We start from the raw sequence: 23,130 nt of genomic DNA, 5'->3' as shown, positions 1-23,130 counted from the left end.
AGGAGAAGGCAAAGCAGTATGCTTTAAAAAAAAAAAAAAAAGTAACTCTATTACTAAAAATCTATTTCTCAGCTGTTGAAACAACTTATCAAATTCAACATTAGATGAAGATTAAATGAACCAGAACAAAAAAATCTTACAAACTAACATCACAAAGATAAAGTTTCCTAGAAAGGAAAAAAAAAAAAAAAAAAATCTATCAGGCATTAGACTTCTTACCTTCTTATTGAAAGGTTAGAAACAGTGATATGAAATGTAGAACTTAGGAAACACCATTTTTACTTATTCAATCATTAGATCATCCATCCAAAAATATCCATTGAACACCTACTATTGCCAAGAACTCTAGGCACTGCAACACACATAAACAAGCAAACAAATAAATATTCCTTGTTCTTATGAAATTTACATTCTGTTTGAGACCCAGAAATAAACCCCCAAATTGCACATATCACAGAGAAAAATAATATATCATATTTATTGTAAAAATTATAGCAGGAAAGGCTAGGAAAATCTGAAGGAAATTATTTTCAATAAAGGGATAGGGCCACTGTCTACAGCCATGAACTTTCCAAAATTTAATTTCCTATTGAACCAAAAGCCAAAAAACAATGCCCTTCTCCAGGAAGAGCAGTACAAAGACCACTCGGTTGGGAGTGTGGCTTGATTGTTCAAGGAACCTCGGAGAGGGCTGTAGGAATGCTGAGAGCAAGAGGGAAAGTAGTAGAGATGAGGCCAAAAGCTATGAACCATTAAACTATGGAAAGGATTTTGACTCTTACTCTGAGAAGTTTGGGGACCCATTGCAGGATTTTGAGCAGTCGCGTCAAATAATCTAACTAATATTTTAATAGAATCATTCTGGTGGCCTTTGACTGACTGAAGAGAAACAGAGGTGAAAGTAGAGAAACAGAAGGAGATTATCAAACTATGATGGTTACAAGCATATGTGTGTATATTCACACGCGTACTTCAGATGGTGGACTGAAGGGCGTTGAGAGGAGTAGTGAAAGTTTTCAGATTCATAAAACATTTAAGAAACACAGCTACTGAAATATGCTTACAGAAATAAATTAATAATTTAAAAAAATTTCTTGACAAAATGAAAAAAAAAAAAAAAGAGAGTCAGAGAGGGGTCAACTAGACCCTAGTCTTCTAATTTGAGCAATTAAGAGGACTGGGCTATTATTAAATGGAATGAGAAAAGTTAAATGAGAAGTAGCTTTTGGCCAGGTAAAGGTCAATATAATATAGACACATGATATTATATATAGTACCTAGAGTCTTATAAATTGGAAGAATACCTTTTTATAAGTGCCAACTAAATATTTATTTGCATTAATCACATGACTACCCACAAAGAAAATTTTCTCATATCTTTTGTTCTTGAATTAAAAAATAACAAATATAATAATTCTTTAATGTAAAATCTTTATTACCATGGCTTCTGTCTGTTCCTGCTAAATGGCTAGGGAAAAGTGTGTGGGATTAGGAATTGCTGGATGTTGTTTCCTGATTATTCTAATCCAAACAGCTCTATAGCCCCCAAATAGCTTAATTCCTAAAATGTATTTCTATGTGCTACAGTTCACAGTTCAATTATTTGGAGCATTCTTTTCAAGAGCCTTTCATCTATAAGAAAACATGAAGACTGTCGCTCAATGATTTTGGATTTCTCAAATTGAGAAAATACTCAACATTCATATATAGAATTAAGCAATCCTGACTAATGCACAAATAACAAGATAGATCTGTACAAGGAGGTATGCACACTGAAGATTAAAATAGCTTACTGCTTTGTGATTCCAAAGTTATAATTTGTAAAATTGTATAATTACTTTTGAATATAGTGCTCAAGATTATCTAGGTTTCTCTATTTGTTGAACTATCTGAATTATTTATATTGGTCTTCCTCAACGTACAATGAAGTTAAATTGTGATAAACCCATCATAAGTTAAAAGTATCTTAAGTCCAAATCCACTTATTTCACCTAACTTACAGATGGCATAACTTAGGTTAGTTTACCTGGCTGTGTTTTGTTGCTCAGGTAGTGTCCGACCCTTTGCGACCCCACGGACTGTAGCCCACCAGACTTCTCCAGGCAAGAATACTGGAATGAGTTGACAAGCCCTCCTCCAGGGGATCTTCCCAACCCAGGGATCAAGCCCACGTCTCCCGCATTGCAGGCAGATTCGTTACCATCTGAGTCACCAGGGAAGCCCTAGTTTACTTTAAATGTCTGAAAAATACTTAAATTAGCCTACAGTTGGGCAATATCATTTAATTCAAAGCCTATTTTATTGTCGAGTGTTGAATATCTTATGGAACTTATTGAATACTGTACTAAAAGTAAAAAAGAGGGTGGTTTTAAGTGTATCATTGTTTACCCTTGTGATCACGGGACTGACTTGAAACTGGCTCTCTGCTGCACAGAATCAAGAGAGAGTATCTATGACATATTAGCAGGTGAGGAAAAGATCCAAATTCAACATCTGATGTATGGTTTCTATTATGTACATATCACTTTTGCCTCATTGTGTAGTCCAAAAATCATTAAGTCAGGGATCATCTGTAATTCAAACGTATCTTTGAGAACTATTAGACTCATATGACAAGACAAACTGTCAAGGGGCATTAACTTTCCTGTATTAATCAAAGCTTCCTTTGATAAAAATGCTTACAACACACATAATTTTCAAGAAAGCTCTTATGCTTTTCACATAATTCATATCTAAAAGAATTTTGACTTAGTGCCTAGAAAGCAATTTAGCAAGCTATTTCATTTTTGAAGGAAATACTAAAACTCTCCCTTGGCATTATTCGTTGAGAAAGAAAAAAAAAAGTCTGAAAGAAATAGATGATGCCAAATTTATTTTGTTTTATTTTAGTGAGAAGTACTTTCCAAGACATTAAACTTTGAAAAGATAATTTACAGTGATCTTTATATGATAGAGGAAAATGCTCTCATTATTGTACACTTAATATACAGAACCAAGGGGGGAAATATCATGCTCTATTCCTTATTATAAAAGCGAAGGTTTTTATCCAAGTAAAGTTCATAAAAGCCAGAATGTAATGGTTAAAAGAATATTACATAAAAAAATGAATATTACATGCACTTGTCCCTTAAACAAATATTTTTTATTAGGCTTATTTTTTTCTAAGTATAGTTTAAACAGATCACTGTGCTGTGCTGGGCTTAGTTGCTCAGCCATGTCCAACCCTTTGCAACCCCACAGACTGTAACCTGTCAGGCTCCTCTGTCCATGGGATTTTCCAAGCAAGAATACTGAAGTGGTTTGCCATGCCCTCCCCCAGGGGATCTTCCCCACCCAGGAATAAAACCGGGGTCTCCTGCATTGCAAGCAGATACTTTACCAGCTGAGCTACCAGGAAAGCTCAAACAGATCACTACTTTCCTTAATATTCTAAGAGTATAAATTTCACCTTACAACAAACATTACTGCCTAAGAAAATTACTTTGATTTACTTTATAGGGTATATGAGATACTTTTCTTATATTTTCTAAGTAATTTTTTTTCATTTATTTCTTTTTTTTTTTTTAAGTGAAGGTATAGATTTTAAAATACAGTTTGCCCTGGTAATTGATATAGTACATGCATTGTTTCATTAAATAGGAAATACTACTATTTCCATTTACAGATAAATATATTCGAATTCAAAATGATGAGTTGACTGTCCTAGTTCATGGGTCAAGCAACAATTAAAAAAAAGAAAAAACAAGGAAGGTATAAAAGCTCATATTCATGGCACACACGAGGTTACCACATTTTGTATATAGGAATTTCACATACAATATTTCATTTCACCCTCTCAGTAAGTTTTTTGAATAATGACTTACTATATGCCTACAGAAAATGATAATGTTTATAAAAGTTATGATTACTCCAAGCTCATTAAAGGCAGATAGTCAAGTGATGTATTTGATGACAGAGAGAAAAGATGATAACCTAATGCAATTTAAAATAAAACTGTAACACATGCCACTACCACTAACTTTTCCTTAGCATCTATTATTAAGAAACACTGTGCTATGTACTTTACATTTTAATTGTACAGTAGTATTACCCAATTTCAAAGATAAGCAAACTGTGACACTGTTTGGTAAGTAATTTTCAAAATTCACACAAGTGCAAGACCCAGACTTTGACTGTAAGTAAGACTGATGCCATAAAACAGTCTACTGTCCAGCAACTGGACTATTAGAATTCATGTGATCAGTGACTGCTTTACTGTAGGCAAGTTGTAGTATCAGAATTATAGAACACAGAAACCAATTTAATTGCAATAGTGAGTTTTAGGAGGATACAATTAAAGGAAGAAAACTCACTTAGATTCATGTTTTAGTAGTCTAGTTAACATTATGCTGAGACATCTGGTTTGGGTAATGGGGTAGGTAGTATTTTCATTCATAAATTAAAAACTCAGCAGGAGGAAAAATTTCAGTGAAATGATAATTTAGAACAATCTGACTATGATGCCCTGATCTAGGGATCTTTTTTATGGAGATGCCTTTTGGCATTCTTCTTCATTGAGCCTCAGCAGATTTGGGAATAAACATTAAAAAAAAAATTATTACTGAGGATTATAGTGGTAAATACATCCACGGAGTGTATTTCACAATGTAAAAATATCTATTTATACATTTTCTCATGAGCTTTCCAGGTGGCACTAGTGGTAAAGAACCTGCTTGCCAATGAAAGAGACATAAAGAGATATGAGTTCTATCACTGGGTGGGGAAGATTCCCTGGAGGAGGGCATGGGAGCCCACTCCAATATTCTTTCCTGGAGAATCCCTTGGACAGAGGAGACTGGTGGGCTACAGTCCATAGGGTCACAAAGAGTTGGACATGACTGAAGTGACTTGGCACATATATTATTAAACATACAATATTACATGCAATCTGTAATAAAGAACTGTGGTTATTATTACTAACAGTGACAGAAAACATAATTTGAAATCCCTGGAATGTTAGGTCCATGAATCAAGGCAAATGCGAAGTGGTCAAACAGGAGATGGCAAGAGTGAAGGTCGACATTCTAGGAATTAGCAAACTAAATTGGACTGGAATGGGTGAATTTAACTCAGATGACCATTATATCTACTACTGTGGGCAGGAATCCCTTAGGAGAAATGGAGTAGCCATCATGGTCAACAAAAGAGTCCAAAATGCAGTACTTGGATGCAATCTCAAAAACGACAGAATGATCTTTGTTCATTTCCAAGGCAAACCATTCAATATCATGTTAATCCAAGTCTATGCCCCAAGCAGTAATGCTGAAGAAGCTGAAGTTGAATGGTTCTATGAAGATCTACAAGACATTTTAGAACTAACACCCCAAAAAGATGTCCTTTTCATTATAGGGGACAGGAATGCAAAAGTAGGAAGTCAAGAAACACCTGGAGTAACAGGAAAATTTGGCCTTGGAGTACGGAATGAAGCAGGGCAAAGGCTAGTAGAGCTTTGCCAAGAGAATGCACTAGTCATAGGAAACATCCTGTTCCAACAACACAAGAGAAGACTCTATACATGGACATCACTAGATGGTCAATACCGAAATCAGATTGATTATATTCTTTGCAGTCAAAGATGGAGAAGCTCTGTACAGTAAGCAAAAACAAGACTGGGAGCTGACTGTGGCTCAGATCATGAACTCCTTATTGCCAAATTCAGACTTAAACTGAAAAAAGTAGGGAAAACCACTAGACCATTCAGGTATGACCTAAATCAAATTCCTTATGACTATACAGTGGAAGTGAGAAATAGATTTAAGGGACTAGATTTGAGAGACAGAGAGCCTGATGAACTATGGACAGAGGTTTGTGGCATTCTACGGGAGACAGGGATCAAGGCCATTCCCATGGAAAAGAAACGCAAAAAGGCAAAATGGTTGTCTGAGGAGGCCTTAAGAAGAGCTGTGAAAAGAAGAGAAGCGGAAAGCAAAGGAGAAAAGGAAAGATATTCCCATTTGAATGTAGAGTTCCAAAGAATAGCAGGGAAATATAAGAAAGCCTTCCTCAGCGATCAATGCAAAGAAACAGAGGAAAACAACAGAATGGGAAAGACTAGAGATCTCTTCAAGAAAATTAGAGATATCAAGGGAACATTTCAGGCAACGATGGCTTCGATAAAGGACCGAAATGGTATGGACCTAACAGAAGCAGAAGATATTAAGAAGAGGTGGCAAGAATACACAGAAGAACGGTACAAAAAAATATCTTCACAACCCAGATAATCACAATGGTGTGATCACTCACCGAGAGCCAGACACCCTGGAATGTGAAGTCAAGTGGGCCTTAGAAAGCATCACTATGAACAAAGCTAGTGGATGTGATGGAATTCCAGTTGAGCTATTTCAAATCCTGAAAGATGATGCTGTGAAAGTGCTGCACTCAATATGCCAGCAAATTTGGAAAACTCAGCAGTGGCCACAGGGCTGGAAAAGGTCAGTTTTCATTCCAATCCCTAAGAAAGGCAATCCTAAAGAATGCTCAAACTACCGCACAATTGCACACATCTCACATGCTAGTAAAGTAATGCTCAAAATTCTCCAAGCCAGGCTTCAGCAATACGTGAACCATGAACTTCCAGATGTTCAAGCTGGTTTTAGAAAAGGCAGAGGAACCAGAGATCAAATTGCCAATATCCGCTAGATCATCGAAAAAACAAGAGAGTTCCAGAAAAACATCTATTTCTGCTTATTGACTACGCCAAAGCCTTCGACTGTGTGGATCACAATAAACTGTGGAAAATTCTGAAAGAAATGGGAATACGAGACCACCTGATCTGCCTCTTGAGAAACCTGTATGTAGGTCAGGAAGCAACAGTTACAACTGGACATGGAACAATAGACTGGTTCCAAATAGGAAAAGGAGTACATCAAGGCTGTATATTGTCACCCTGCTTTTTTAACTTATATGCAGAGTACATCATGAGAAACGCTGGGCTGGAAGAAGCACAAGCTGGAATCAAGATTGCTGGGAGAAATATCAATAACCTCAGATATGAAGATGACACCACCCTTATGGCAGAAAGTGAAGAGGAACTAAAAAGCCTCTTGATGAAAGTGAAAAAGGAGAGTGGAAAAGTTGGCTTCAAGCTTAACATTCAGAAAACTAACATCATGGCATCTGGTCCCATCACCTCATGGGAAATAGATGGGGAGACAGTGGAAACAGTGTCAGACTTTATTTTTCTGGGCTCCAAAATCACTGCAGGTGGTGACTGCAGCCATTAAATTAAAAGACGCTTACTCCTTGGAAGGGAAGTTATGACCAACCTAGATAGCATATTAAAAAGCAGAGATATTACTTTCCCAACAAAGGTCCGTCTGGTCAAGGCTATGGTTTTTCCAGCGGTCATGTATGGATGTGAGAGTTGGACTGTGAAGAAAGCTGAGTGCTGAAAAATTGATGCTTTTGAACTGTGGTGTTGGAGAAGACTCTTGAGAGTTCCTTGGACTGCAAGGAGATCCAACCAGTCCATCCTAAAGGAGATCAGTCCTGGGTGTTCATTGGAAGCACTGATGCTGAAGCTGAAACTCAATACTTTGGCCACCTCATGCGAAGAGTTGACTCATTGGAAAAGACCCTGATGCTGGGAGGGATTGGGGGCAGGAGGAGAAGGGGACGACAGAGGATGAGATGGCTGGATGGCATCACCAACTCGATGCGCATGAGTTTGAGTAAACTCTGGGAGTTGGTGATGGACAGGGAGGCCTGGTGTGCTGCGATTCATGGGGTCGCAAAGAGTCGGACACGACTGAACAACTGAACTGAACTGAACTGAAATAATAGTAGCCTTAAAAAGTAAAATGCTAAGGTCATCAATGATAATTCCTTTCTCTGTCAAGTTGCTTAGTTCAATTTATTTTAATAGATACTTATTCAACAGCTCTTGCAACTTATGTTACTGTCATTAAGCAATGGTATTCCAGGAAAATCTCTCTCTCAGATATTTCAGTAACCCAGAAGAACTGAACTTAAAACAATGTTTTACCATAGGCAAGGATATTATAATATCAGATTTGTAGAATATAAATGCCAATTTAATTGTAATGTAAATAATGGGTTTCAGCAGGATAAGATTACAGGGAGAAGATCTCCTTAGAAGGTTATTTTGAATGATCTTAACAGGGACACTGACATGTTTAGATTTACACTTTATAAGGTTCTGTGATGTAAAGTAAATGAAGTCAGGAGTGGTAAGTCTGGACTTGGAAAAAAGAATTAATGGATTATTAATACTGCAGCAATTAAGGTCACAAAAATGTATCAAAAGTAAAATCCAGTCTTAGTAAGTCCAGTTAATTTATTAAAATTCATAGGTATAAGAGAAAACTATATAACAGGATCACAACTAGTTCCTTGCTTGGGTACCTGAAGAGCAGTAAAGTATTCAGTGAAAGAGGAAATAAAAGTACAACCCACATTTAAAAGCACTTCTGTGCTTCAGATTCTGTAACCTGTTTAGGATTTGTTCCATGAAAATCAATCTGAGGAAGACAAAAGTGCTTCCCAATTCCTTTCTTTACTCTCTGAACCAATATTTCCCAACTGAAATTGATTAAATTCTCTTGATTACTCATCTAATTGTGTTCATTGAAAAACATATAAAGAACATCACCTTCATCAATGAAACATTAGAAATAGAAAGAATTTGTTTTCCTCACTTATGCATGAGATAATAATTATGAAATTAGGAAAGAACTATCAAATACTCTCAATGAAAATAAAATTATTTAAAGTGAGAGGAAGGTCAAAACAAAAGTTAACAAGTATCTATCTATATACAAAAATTTGAAATGTAAAACTTCAATAATCCTATAGTATTTTATTAGATATTCTAATAAATTTCAACATGACTACATAATATATTAACAAACATCTGTAAATACTCAACAAATATTTTTAGGTTATAAATGAAATCCTAATATCATGTTTTAAGATAGACTAGACAAGAAATATAAAATAAATTATAATAAAATCAACATTTTATATACTTATATTTAAAGTAATAAAATTCATTTATACCTAGTTGCCAAGCAAAAATATACCAGAAATTTCAAACTCAACTGCCAGCTATAAATATACATGTTCAAAGGATGATACTAAAAATAGGCTCAATGAATCTTTAATTCTCTTAATCACTTTAAGAATAAAAAAATGGTTAAAACAAATGTCGAGGAGAAAATTCTTTAAGGAAATGTATTTCTGTGCTATGAACTTCAATCCTTTCAGCCCCTCCATATTAAGGAAGAAAGACTTAACTTCATCTCAAGCTGAATGATGGATTATTCCATGGGACCAGCTGGGAAGCATTAAATGAGTTTTCTGCCAATGGGAAAACAGAATAATAGTGTCTGACTCTTAACCCAAGAAGCAAAAGAGGCCCTTTGAAACAAGATAAAAACTGCACTGCGAATAATCTGGACTAATGAATAGTTTCCATGGAAGTCTGGGTAAAGAGCTCCCTAGAGAGAGAACAGGCCTAGAAACGCATAAGTTCTTGTAATAAGTAGTTTTGCCAATGAGCAGGAAGACAGAGAAAAGTCAAAGGATGGTGAATTGGGAATTATCAGCGGACAAAAATGATTCTTACATTTGTCATGAGAGAATGAGTTAGAGAAGGCTAGCAGGAAAGCTCTAAAGAAACGAAGAAGATGTCCAACTTTATGGACTTCTCTGATAGCTCAGTTGGTAAAGAATCTGCCATCAATGCAGGAGACACTGGTTTGGGAAGATCACTTGGAGAAGGGATAAGCTTCCCACACCAGTATTCTTGGGTATCCCTTGTGGCTCAGCTGGTAAAGAAGCTGATTGCAGTGCAGAAGACATGGTTTTGATCCCTTAGTTGATTGGGCTAATAGTTTTGGTCAGATATTATAATTTCTGATTTTAAGACAGTCTGAAAAATATTTAAGGTAACCGTAGGATCAGCAGTGGCCAGAGCACTGGAAAAGGTCAGTTTTCATTCCAATCCCAAAGAAAGGCAATGCCAAAGAATGCTCAAACTACTGCACAATTGCACTCATCTCACACACTAGAAAAGTAATGCTCAAAATTCTTCAAGCCTGGCTTCAACAGTACGTGAACCGTAACTTCCAGGTGTTCAAACTGGATTTAGAAAAGGCAGAGGAACCAGAGATCAAATTGCCGACATCTGTCGGATCATTGAAAAAGCAAGAGAGTTCCAGAAAAGCATCTATTTCTGCTTTATTGGCTATGCCAAAGCCTTTGACTGTGCGGATCACAATAAACTGTGGAAAATTATGAAAGAGATCGGAATACCAGACTACCTGACCTGCCTGTTGAGAAACCTGTATGCAGGTCAGGAAGCAAAGGTTATAACTGGAAATGGAACAACAGACTGGTTCCAAACAGGAAAAGGAGTACGTCAATGCTGTATATTGTCACCCTGCTTATTTAACTTATATGCAGAGTACATCATGAAATGCTAGGCTGGATGAAGCACAAGCTGGAATCAAGTTTTTTGGGCGAAATATCAGTAACCTCAGATATGCATATGACACCACCCTTATAGCAGAAAGCAAAGAAGAACTAAAGAGCCTCTTGATTAAAGGGAAAGTGGAGAGTGAAAAAGTTGGCTTAAAACTCAACATTCAGAAAACTAAGATCATGGCATCTGGTCCCATCACTTCATGGCAAATAGATGGAGAAACAATGGAAGCAATGACAGACTTTATTTTTGGGGGGCTCCAAAACCACAGCAGATGGTGATTGCAGCCATGGAATTAAATGACGCTTACTCCTTGGAAGGAAAGTTATGACCAACCTAGGCAGCATATTTAAAAGCAGAGACATTACTTTGCCAACAAAGGTCTGTCTAGTCAAAGCTGTGGTTTCTCCAGTAGTCATGGATGGATGTGAGAGTTGGACCATAAAGAAAGCTGAGTGCCGAAGCACTAATGCTTTTGAACTGTGTTATTGGAGAAGACTCTTGAGAGCCCTTGGACTGCAAGGAGTCAAACCGGTCAATCCTAAAGGAAATCAGTCCTGAATATTCATTGGAAGGACTGATGCTGAAGCTGAAACTCCAATACTTTGGCCACCTGATGCAAAGAACTGACTAATTTGAAAAGATCCTGATGCTGGGAAAGATTGAAAGCAGAAGGAGAAGCGGTCAACAGAGGATGAGATGGTTGGATGGCATCACCGACTCAAGGGACATGGATGCCTGGCGTGCTGCAGTCCATTGGGTTGCAAAGAGTCAGATACGACTGAGCAACTGAACTGAACTGAACTGAACTGAGGATCTTCTAAGTTTCAAGACTGAGCTGAAGAGCCACAAACATTCCTTAGTATGCATATAGAAACAGAGTGCAGCTATAAGCACATTGACTTTTTCTAAAAGGACACAATGCTAAAAATTTGTATTTTATTGATTTCATTTTACATGGACGGGAAAACCAAGTGACTATAGATTATTTCAGTTTGTAGTATTTTTTTCAGTAGACTTTTGTAAGAAGTAAACAGCATGAAATAATTAAATAATCCATCTCTGTCTTTTCTAAAATGTCTCATTTTCATATGATATCTGAACAAGCTGCAGAATGAAATCTATGTCTAATTTAATATTTAGCTATAGACTGATGCATAAAGGACCACAAAAAGATAAACTGGCACAATATGTAACATGTTGTAGAAACTCAGTAGACAGTTGCTTAAAAGCACAAAAGGGACTACCAGTCTACTACAAGAAATGGTGTATTCAAATTAGTGTAAGCTATATTACGTATTTTTAAGATTTTGGACAATTATTGAATGTTCTCCTCTGCCAAAAATACTGCACTAAACTTTGGATTCATAACTCCAAAACCTCAAATTTATAAATTAAATCCAACTACTGATATCTACATTTTAAAAAATCACAGTTATTCTGGCAAGTTACTTAAAAAGCATTGAATGTTGGTTACTGATAGCATGCTGACCAAACCAAAATATCAGTGAAAAAATTTTAAATATTTAGATTAATAAATATGGAGAATAGTGAAGAACAGAGACTTGGTAAAAAAGCAGAAGTTCCAACTTGTTTATGCCTATACAATTTAGAATTCATTCCTTTTATTTTCAATGACATATTGCTATGATGTCCAGTACTATAATTTAGGTGAGAAAACAAAAACTGTAAAATATAAATGCTTGGGCAAATTTCTGTGTGGTAAGTAAACACCTAGTATGGGAAAAAGTATTTAATAACACTGTTGATGATTCTGAAAAAGTTGATCCAAATTCTCTATGATTCTTCTAAATACTTTTCAATTAGTTGCTTTATATTTCTATATGTTTCACTCATGTAACCCTTATCAACAAGCCTATGTTTGAATTTTCCTCTATTTATGGTGGAATTATTCTAAAGGAAATAGATTTCTACTAAATTTGTAAAGAATCAAAGTAAACTGTGCAAGGAAAAATATAGAACAAGTACATTGAAAAGATGTAATTTGTAGTAACTACAATGTCAGTTTTTTCCTTCTCTTGCCAACCTATTTTCTCCTCCCTCCTCCCCTACCCCTGCTTTCTCTCAATATTGTCCTTTTTACACTTTCTTACTAGGCATATTTTCCCTCTGTCTCTAAATGTGCATTTAGGAATGTCTGTGGCTGTTCACTCAGTCTTGACACTTAGAGGATCCTTAACTATTTTCCAGACTCTTCTAAGACAAAAAAATCATAATGTCTGGCTAAACTATTATGTTTAATGACTCTAAACTTGGACATCTTCTTGGTTTCCTTACAGCTTTTCTGCTAGGCTTCTCTAACTCAGTCTATCACAACAAATGTAACAACCATTTTTGTCTACTGATCGTTCTCAATTCACCATCCACTTATTTTTCTCTCAGTCTTCTTGCTCATTGGCAAAACTCATGACAAGAACTTACATGTTTCTAAGCCTCTCTCTCTCTAGGGAGAACTCTACCCAGACTTCCATGGAAACCATTCATTTATTCCTTCTCCTACACAATCTCTGGGAATCCAAATTAAACCCAATGCAGATTTTATCTTGCTTCCAAAGGCCTCTTTATCTTCTTAGTTTAAGATTCAGACACTGTATATCAGACACTGTAATTTTGTTTTTCATTTTTTTCACTTTTCCTCTCTATAAAAGTTAATCAGATGAACCATGAATTATGTCTTTTGTATATATGAAGCACAAAATATATCTGAAGTAATTTATTATTTTTTCAATATCAATGCCAAATTCTTTTCTTTGTATATTTCTAAGCAGTACATGAAATGCATTTCCTGGATAGGATGCTTAGAAATAATTTTTAAGTATTATTCAATAATGTATCCTACCATCATAGAGGACAGTTATCTTAAAAACAGATGAGTACAAAGAACTAATAAATTAGGCCTTAATCGTTATATTAGTCAGAGTTCATTCAGGGAAGGAATGACACTAACTATTATAGGAAAAGGGGTATATTAGAGGAATTAAATCTGACATAAATGTGGGAGCTCAGGAAGTGAAGTCAGTTCTTTTGAAGCACTGATATGAGCTTGTATGGAAATAGAACACAAGAACATCTATCTGCTACAACTGGGCTGTGTCTTCTCCAGTGGGCAGATCACTTTCCTAGAAGAAAATATGGGCAGAGGTATATATCTGTAATGTTTGGTGGGCTGTGGCCAAGGTGCTCATGTGTCACAACTGGGAAAGCAGTGACAAATATTTTCATAGATAATTGAAAAGACCTTCTTTAACTGGCAGAAATGATGAAAACATGTATGCCAAATCTTAATACATACTAAAGAGGAATTTTCCTGAAGAGCATTTATTTTAACAAATTTGTTTATCTGTTAAAATTAATGCTCTCTTTGGAGGTAAGTCATTTGCTAAAATAAATAACATCTATGTCCTTGAGAAATATATATTATTTAAATTTATGAGCTAAAATTCAATTTGGAAAATTATTCAATGATATCAATAGGAGCAAAGATCCATTCAGTAGAAATAAGGGAGACAAATAGTTTCTATATACATCCAAAATGTATGAAATTTAACTCAACAGTCTACAAAGTCTTAGGGAAAAAACCCAACCAATGAATCCTTTAAAAAAAAAAAAAATTCGTATAAGTGATTCATTTGATTATTTGCATATTATGCCTTCTCAGAATTCTATATTCTCATAAATAATCTTCAGGAATTGACAGAAGAATCAGATCAAATATATTTGGTTGCCCAAAAAGTTCATTTGGGTAGGAAAAAGCTGAAGTTTTTGGCCAACTCTATAGTAAAGATGCTCCTACATTTGACAAAGTTTCAATGTTACAGTGGTTTTCCAAGTTTTTTTTGAGCCCTATTTTAATCTGAAGTGTCTATATAATTTATAATCAAGAATAAAAGTAAAAGTGACATATACACATTGGGGTCAATTTCAGAAAAAAATGCTAAAATAATATTTAGTAGAAGTTTCCCTGCTTACACTGAAACACTAAGGAGAAAAGACATACCACTTTAAGCAATTATTTTTATTAGCGACAAAATTAGCTGATGTTTATTTACAGATTTACTCTTATTTTAGTTTTATCCCTATATTGTCTTTAAATTGTATTTCATTGCCTTTTAAAGAAATCATTGACTTCAGACTAAGATTTTTAAAAGTTCAATCATCTCTTCATAATTTTTTTTTCCCTCCATGCTACAAGATAGTTTTGTTTCTCACTTCAAGTGGGAACATTATTCTAATAAGACAAAGATTAGTATTATCAATCAAAAAAAAAAATCTTGTTAACATCCTAGAAAAGCATATTTGAAAAATCATTTTCTAAGGAATAATTTAGAAAAAATCAAATCACAATAATTGATTCAAACACAAATAATACTTTAATTACATTTCAAGTATCAAAATTTGTGTTTTGTTTCTATCCTTTTTGTCTATTGCCTCAAAACGTGATTGCTTTTCCCCTCTAGGATGCAAATTGACCTCAATTAATTGTATAAAATATTACTGTTTTTGGAAATGATGAAATAGTATACTATTTTAGTCACCAAATGAGAAACAATTTTGATTCAACATTACAAATTGTGCAGTTGAAATGAAATAAAACAAATAAATAAAATAAAATAAAAGACCCAATTTTGTGGGGGTTTTTTGGGAGGGGTTGCAAAAGAGTCAGACATGACAGAGCAACTAAACAACAATGAAAAGATACTACAATAAATATAAGATCCAATTAGGACTTCTCAAAAGGGAGAAATTTCTACTTCAAACTCATTCCATGGACACAACAAATATACACATGCACATGAATCAATTCACTCTGAAAAGAACCTGAGGACTAGTTGAACACATGACAGGATGAAAAAAAGACTCCATCGAGATGGACAGGAGGCAGGGAAAGCTCTTCCCCCAGTACTCACACCCTGTGTTGCAAGACGTAATAGAGAGGGATCTGACCAAAGACACTCCTCCCAGAAGACTGAGGGGTTGTCACCTCACAGTGGGCATCTCAACCCTCGGAATCTAGACTGGAGAGACAAGCCCCCAAATGCCTGCCTTACATCGCCAATAGGGCTGATGTCCTGGGGTCCCGAAGTGCTAAAGGAAACTGAGAGCCCCCTTCAAAGAGCTCGGGTGCAGTTGTTTTTCCCTGAGACCCAGCAAAATAACAGCAGTTTGAAAAGTGCTGAGACTATGTGTGAAGCGTGTGTGTGTGTGTGTGTATTCAGTTGCTTAGTTGTGTCCGACTCTTTTGGGACTTCAAGGACAGCAGACCACCTGGCTTCTCTGTCCGAGGACTTCTCCAGGCAAGAATACTGGAATGGGTTTCCATTTTCTCCTCCAGGAGATCTTCCCTACCCAGGGATCAACCCGGAGTCTCCTGCACTGACAGTGGATTCTTTACCACTGAGACGCCTGGGAAGCCCCATATGCGAAGACTGATTTGCAGATCTGAAAACACTGGCTCAAGGGGCACGAGGATGATGGAAATCTCCCCCCGCCCCCAGTGGCAGAGGCGCTGACAGGCACCATTGTCGCACTCCTCACCTAACCTTGCAAAGACAGTGGGTGAGCCTGGATCCGGGTGAGTAGTTGCAATGCTACCACACTGCATTGCCGAGGCCAGGGAGCAGCAGCAGCTGCAATATGCCCTCGCTGCCCAGCTGGCGGGGAGTGGGGGTGGGATAGAGTGGATAGTCATGGCATTCTCCGGCTCCCTAGCTGAAGTCTGTGTGGGGCTGGCTGTAACACTGCTCTGAAGCCCTGGTGGAGCTGGTGAGTGGGAGCTGTCACAGCAGGTCTTATCCTTCTCTCCACCTAAGGTCAGTTGATATTCCCCGGCTTCCTGGCTGGAGCTAGTTAGCCTGAGCTGTGGTGGGGTCCTCCAGCCCAGGTCAAGGCACGCCTAGGTTCCGCTGCAGAAGCCCATGGGCACAGGCAATAAGTCATGTTCCTAATGCTTTCCTGAAACCAGAAACAAGCTCTTCCTTTTTACTTTCCAGAGACCCAGCTAAAGCCAGTGGGTATACACGATCCCCACAGGTATGCACACTCCTTGACCACTTGGCCTTGGTGGGCAATAGGGCTTGAGTTCCTGAGTTCTAAAAGACCAAAACAATCAGAAAAGATAGTTCTTGACAGGCCACCACCCCCAGGGCGCTGCACACAGAGCAGACTGAAACACAGTCCTAGTTCTCCTGCGAAAAAAGGCCTATTTACTTTGAACAGAGTGTAACCCTGAGGGACAGGCTTCAGGTTGCTCACACACCTACAGGCAAAGGAGGCACTCCAAGAGACAACCTCTAAGCCTCACTATGGATCAGTGAAGCTCCCCTAAAGGAGCTTATACACACACACTAAGAGCTCCATTTTTTGCAACTGTCACCCGAGGGACACCTCTAGATCACTGGGTCTGGAAATAAGCAGGACTTCCCATGTGGCCCTAGTTGGAAGTTCATAGAACTTCCCTGCTAGTGTAGGAGACATAAGAGGCATGGGTTTGATCCCTGGGTCAGGAAGATCCCTTGGATAGGGCATGGCAAACCACTCCAGTATTCTTGCCTGGAGAATTCCATGAAAAGAGTAGCCTGAAAGGTGTACATTCCATGGGGTCACAAAGACTCAGACATGACTGAAGTGACTTAGTACACACATATGTATATTTCTGCATACTATAAAAGCTGCTGCCTAAAGGTCTGGCATCCTTTAGCTGTTGCCTAAAGGTGAGGCTGAAAAAAGGTGGTAAATGAGATTCTTCCTTGTAGAAAACAGAGCCCTCAGCACACCCTCAACTACAGGGGCATTTCAAATAAATCTAGTGGCCCCTTGTGCAACAGGACTGGAAACAGGCACATGAAAAGATGCTCAGCTTCACTAATCATCAGTTCAGTTCAGTCGCTCAGTTGTGTCTGACTCTTTACAACCTCATGGACTCCAGCACTCCAGGCCTCCGCGTCCATCACCAACTCCTAGGGTTTGCTCAAATTCATGCCCGTTGAGTCGGTGATGCCATCCAACCATCTCATCCTCTGTTGTCCCCTTCTCCTCCCACCTTCAGTCTTTCCCAACATCAGGGTCTTCTCAAATGAGTCAGCTCTTCACACCAGGTGGCCAAAGTATTGGAGTTTCAGCTTCAACATCAGTCCTTCCAGTGAACACCCAGGACTGATCTCCTTTAGGATGGGCTGGTTGGATCTCCTTGCAGTCCAAGGGACTCTCAAGAGTCTTCTCCAACACCACAGTTCAGAAGCATCAATTCTTCAGTGCTCAGCTTTCTTTATAGTCCAACTCTCACATCCATACATGACTACTGGAAAAACCATAGCCTTGACTAGATGGACCTCTTGATGAAAGTGAAAGAGGAGAGTGAAAAAGTTGGCTTAAAGCTCAACATTCTGAAAACTAAGATCATGGCATCTGGTCCCATCACTTCATGCCAAGTAGATGGGGAAACAGTGGAAACTGTGGCCGACTTTGTTTTTCTGGGCTCCAAAATCACTGCAGATGGTGATTGCAGCCAGGAAACTAAAAGACGCTTACTCCTTGGAAGGAAAGTTATGACCAAACTAGACAGCATATTAAAAAGTAGAGACATGACTTTTCCAACAAAGGTCCGTCTAGTCAAGGCTATGATTTTTCCAGTGGTCATGTATGGATGTGAGAGTTGGACTGTGAAGAAAGCTGAGTACTGAAAAATTGATGCTTCTTCACTTTCTGCCATAAGGGTGGTGTCATCTGCATATCTGAGATTATTGACCTTTCTCCCGGCAATCTTGATTCCAGCTTGTGCTTCCTCCATCCCAGCATTTCTCATGGTGTACTCTGCATGTAATTTAAATAAGCAGGGTGACAGTATACAGCCTTGACCTACTCCTTTTCCTATTTGGAACCAGTCTGTTGTTCCATGTCCAGTTCTAACTGTTGCTTCCTGACCTGCATACGAGTTTTTCAAGAGGCAGGTCAAGTGGCCTGGTATTCCCATCTCCTTCAGAATTTTCCAGTTTATTGTGATCCACACAGTCAAAGGCTTTGGCATAGCCAATAAAGCAGAAATAGATGTTTTTCTGGAACTCTCTTGCTTTTCCAATGATCCATCAGATGTTAGCAATTTGATTTCTGGCTCTTCTGCATTTTCTAAGCCCAGTTTGAACATCTGGAAGTTCACGGTTCACGTATTACTGAAGCCTAGTTTGGAGAATTTTGAGCATTACTTTCCTAGCGTGTGAGATGAGTGCAATTGTGCGGTAGTTTGAGCGTTCTTTGGGATTGCCTTTCTTTGGGATTGGAATGAAAACTGACCTTTTCCAGTCCTGTGGCCACTGCTGAGTTTTCCAAATTTGCTGGCATATTGAGTGTAGCGCTTTCATAGAATCATCTTTCAGGATTTGAAATAGCTCAACTGGAATTCCATCACCTCTACTAGCTTTGTTCGTAGTGACTAATCATCAGTTTAGTTCAGTTCAGTCACTCAGTCGTGTCTGACTCTTTGTGAACCCATGAATAGCAGCACGCCAGGCCTCCCTGTCCATCACCAACTCCCAGAGTTTACTCAAACTCATGCCCATCGAGTTGGTGATGCCATCCAGCCATCTTATCCTCTGTCATCCCCTTCTCCTCCTGCCCCGAATCCCTCCAAGCATCAGGGTCTTTTCCAATGAGTCAACTCTTCGCATGAGGTGGACAAAGTATTGGAATTTCAGCTTCAGCATCAGTCCTTCCAATGAACACCCAGGACTGATCTCCTTTAGGATGGACTGGTTGGATCTCCTTGTCCAAGGGACTCGTAAGAGTCTTTTCCAACACCACAGTTCAAAAGCATCAGTTTTTCAGCACTCAGCTTTCTTCACAGTCCAACTCTCACATCCATACATGACCACTGGAAAAACCATGGCCTTGACCAGACGGACCTTTGTTGGGAAAGTAATGTCTCTGCTTTTTAATATATTATCTAGGTTGGTCATAACTTCCCTTCCAAGGAGTAAGCATCTTTTAATTTCATGGCTGCAGTCACCACCTGCAGTGATTTTGGAGCCCCCAAAAATAAATTCTGACACTGTTTCCACTGTCTCCCCATCTATTTCCCATGAGGTGATGGTACCAGATGCCATGATCTTAGTTTTCTGAATGTTAAGCTTTAAGCCAACTTTTCCACTCTCTTCTTTCACTTTCATCAAGAGGCTTTTTATCATCAGCAAACTGCAAATAAATACCACGAGATATCACCTCACACCTGTCAAAATATCTGTTATCAGAGACTGGAAATAACATGTGCTGTGAAGAATGTGAATAAAGGGAGCCCTTGTACATTTTTCTGGGCTTCCCTGATAGCTCAGTTGGTAAAGAATCTGCCTGCAATGCAGGAGACCCTGGTTCCATTCCTGGGTTGGGAAGATCCACTGGAGAAGGAATAAGCTACTCACTCCACTGTTCTTGGGGTTTCCTTGTGGCTTAGCTGGTAAGGAATCTGCCTACAATGTGGGAGACCTGGGTTTGATCCCTGCATTGGGAAGATCCCCTGAAGGGAAAGGCTACCCACTCCAGTGTTTTTGCCTGGAGAATTCCATGGACCGTATAGTCCATGGGTCACAAAGAATCAGACACAGCTGAACTACTTTTAGTTGAAAATTTTTAGTGAATGTAAATTGGTATGGCCAATATGGAGAATGGTATGGAGGGTCCTCAAAACACTAAAAATAGAACTAAGATATGATTCAACAATTCCATGTCTGGGTTTTTATTCACATAAAGTGAAAACACCAATTGTGAAAGATATATGCTCATTGTGGTACTTTGTATTAGCCAAGATATGAAAGTGAAAGTGTTAGTTGCTTAGTTGTGTCCGATTTTTTGCAACCCCAGGAACTGTAGCCTGCCAGGGTCCTCTGTCCATGGAATTCTCCATGCAAGAATACTGGAGTGGATTGACATTCCCTCCTCCAGGGGATCTTCCCGACCCAGGGATGGAAACCGGCTCTCCTGCATTGCAGGCAGATTCTTTACTGCCTGAGCCACCAGAGAAGCCTTGACTAAGATATGGAAGTAACCTAAATGTCCATTGACAGATTAATGGATAAAGACTATCACACATACACATGAATATTACTTAGCTATAAAAAGAAAGACATCTTGCTGTTCATGACAACACAGATGGGTGTAGATGGTATTATGCTAAGAGAAATAAGTCAGAGAGAGAAAAACAAGTATTGTGATTTTACTGATAATATGGAATAAAAGTAAAATATGAACTGGCAAGGAAAACATAAAGAGAAAGAGAGTCACAGATACAGAAAACAAAATGATGGTTGCCAGAAGGCAGTGGTTTGAGGTGTTGAGGGAGATGGGTGAAGGGGTTAAGGGCTGAAAACTTACAGCTATAAATGAGAGAGACATAACGTAATTGCAATAACATTGTAATAACACAAAATTCTCAACAAAAATAGGGTATGCATCTAAAATATTATCATTGCTTATTTTTGGATTGTTAGCACATGGTACTTTTAATGCAATTCTTCCAAAATCATTTCATATCATATTTCCAAATAATTTCTCTAATAATTTCAAAAGAGTGTACTTAGTGTTAAGAAGACGTGCCGTGTTTAAAAACACAACCTTTGTGATCTTCATAAATGACAGTTTCTCCCATTCTGTCAGGTCAGCTTTAATACTGACATGAAATCTTATAAATTTAAAATCCAAAGTGCCACTCTGCTCTTGGTGGATGTAAAGAAATCCCTTAATGATGCAAAGATTCCAGGCTGAATGGGGATCCTCTTTTCAGTTTCCTTTGTTAGCACTGCATTTACTATCTCCTGCTGAATCTGTGGCATAATGCTCATATTTCTTTCAGGCTTTCATTTCAATATAAACCAAATGGGTGCAATTGGGCTTTGCAGCGACTAATGAACCTCGCAAATACATCAAGAAGACTATGAGTTCCCCAAACCTGTGCTGTGTTCTTATTTCTGAAGTATACCCAAGCATCAACACTTCCTTGTTCAGAAGAGCTAGTACAACATAAACAATCATGCTTCTAGGTATAGCATTCCACTGAGCACAAACTGAATATACAGCAAGTCATATTTATATTTACCTTTTAGATCTAATCAAATTTACACCAGGATAAATAATTTAGGTTGATATGTAAGAATACTATTTAAACTTTTTTAGCTTATATTTGTTTTGATTTGCACATAAAAAACCTTCACAAATATCTATATAGCTTTATGTACTCATGGTATACTTTTTTTTTGCACCAACAATAGTGCAAATTAAAAGGTACTGCTAGAAGTTAAAGTATTTTATTTAATTGTGCATTTGAATTAGAAAAGATTCATGTAAGCTCTGTGGATTGAAATCTAAAGAACAAAGGAAACATTTCACTAATCATTGCTGGGAAATACAGCCAAAGAGACCTCTGTTACTAACTCCCATTAGCAATATTGAAATTTACACATGAAATTAGCCATGCATTTATTCATTTGCTGAAAAATGAGAACAGAAGTCTATAGAGATAGCACTAGGTCCACAATAGGGACATTGAAAATTTATTCAAACTAATAAGTGAAAACAATGAGCCAAAGTAATGATCTTTATTCAAGCAAACTGGCTGACATGAGCTACACAGCAGATTTACTACATGTGAACCATTTGATTTCAAAATCTCAAACATTGTGGGAAAAAAAGGTACCTTATTTATTGATAGGTTAATATATTCTAATCACATCAGAAATAACATTAAACTTTAGCCAAAAGCAAGGTGGTATTTTTCAGGCTAGTTTTTCTAAGCAATTTTAATTGAGGGATTTAAAATTTCTATTAAATTCACTTTTTTAGTTGCCTACCAGGATATTGGAGCCTTAAATGAAACCCACAAAACTGAAAACTGCTCACATAGAGGTAGTTTCATAGAGGGGAGTATTCTAGAGAGAAATTTGTTATATTCGAAATGCCATCCTTAGGATTCCATTTTTATCATTTGGGAGAATATAACACTTGGGATGGCATATAATTTTGAATAAGCTGCTATTTCCAAAATTATAAGTTAACATGTATGAAACAATAAATATTAGGAAAAGACATAGGTTAAGTTTTCTAAAACTTTTTATTTCATAGTAAAACATTTTTGTTTTCTACCATAAAATTATAAAAATGTAGATGTTGTGAAGCATTTAATAATCATGTATAATTTCCCACTAGTATCTGGACTTCGCTGGTGGCTCAGAAGGTAAAGCATCTGCCTACAATGCAGGAGACCTGGGTTCGATCCCTGGGTGGGGAAGATCGCCTGGAGAAGGAAATGGCAACCCACTTCCGAACCCACTCCTGGACTCTTGCCTGGAAAATCCCATGAATGGAGGAGCCTGGTAGGCTACAGTCCATGGGGTCACAGAGTCATACACAACTGATTCCAAATCGTGAAAGGAGTACATCAAGGTGTATATTATCACCCTGCTTATTTAACTTATATGCAGAGTGCATCATGTAGAATCCCAGGCTGGATGAAGACAAGTTGGAACCTAGATTGCTGAGAGAAATACCAATAACTTCACATATGCAGATGACACTACCCTTATGGCAGAAAGCAAAGAAGAACTAAAGAGCCTCTTGATGAAAGTGAAAGAGGAGAGTGAAAAAGTTGT

The sequence above is a fragment of the Dama dama genome, chromosome 30 (assembly GCF_033118175.1).
Source record: "Dama dama isolate Ldn47 chromosome 30, ASM3311817v1, whole genome shotgun sequence".
Lineage (NCBI taxonomy): Eukaryota > Metazoa > Chordata > Mammalia > Artiodactyla > Cervidae > Dama > Dama dama.
Note: the sequence above shows the minus strand (reverse complement) of the source record.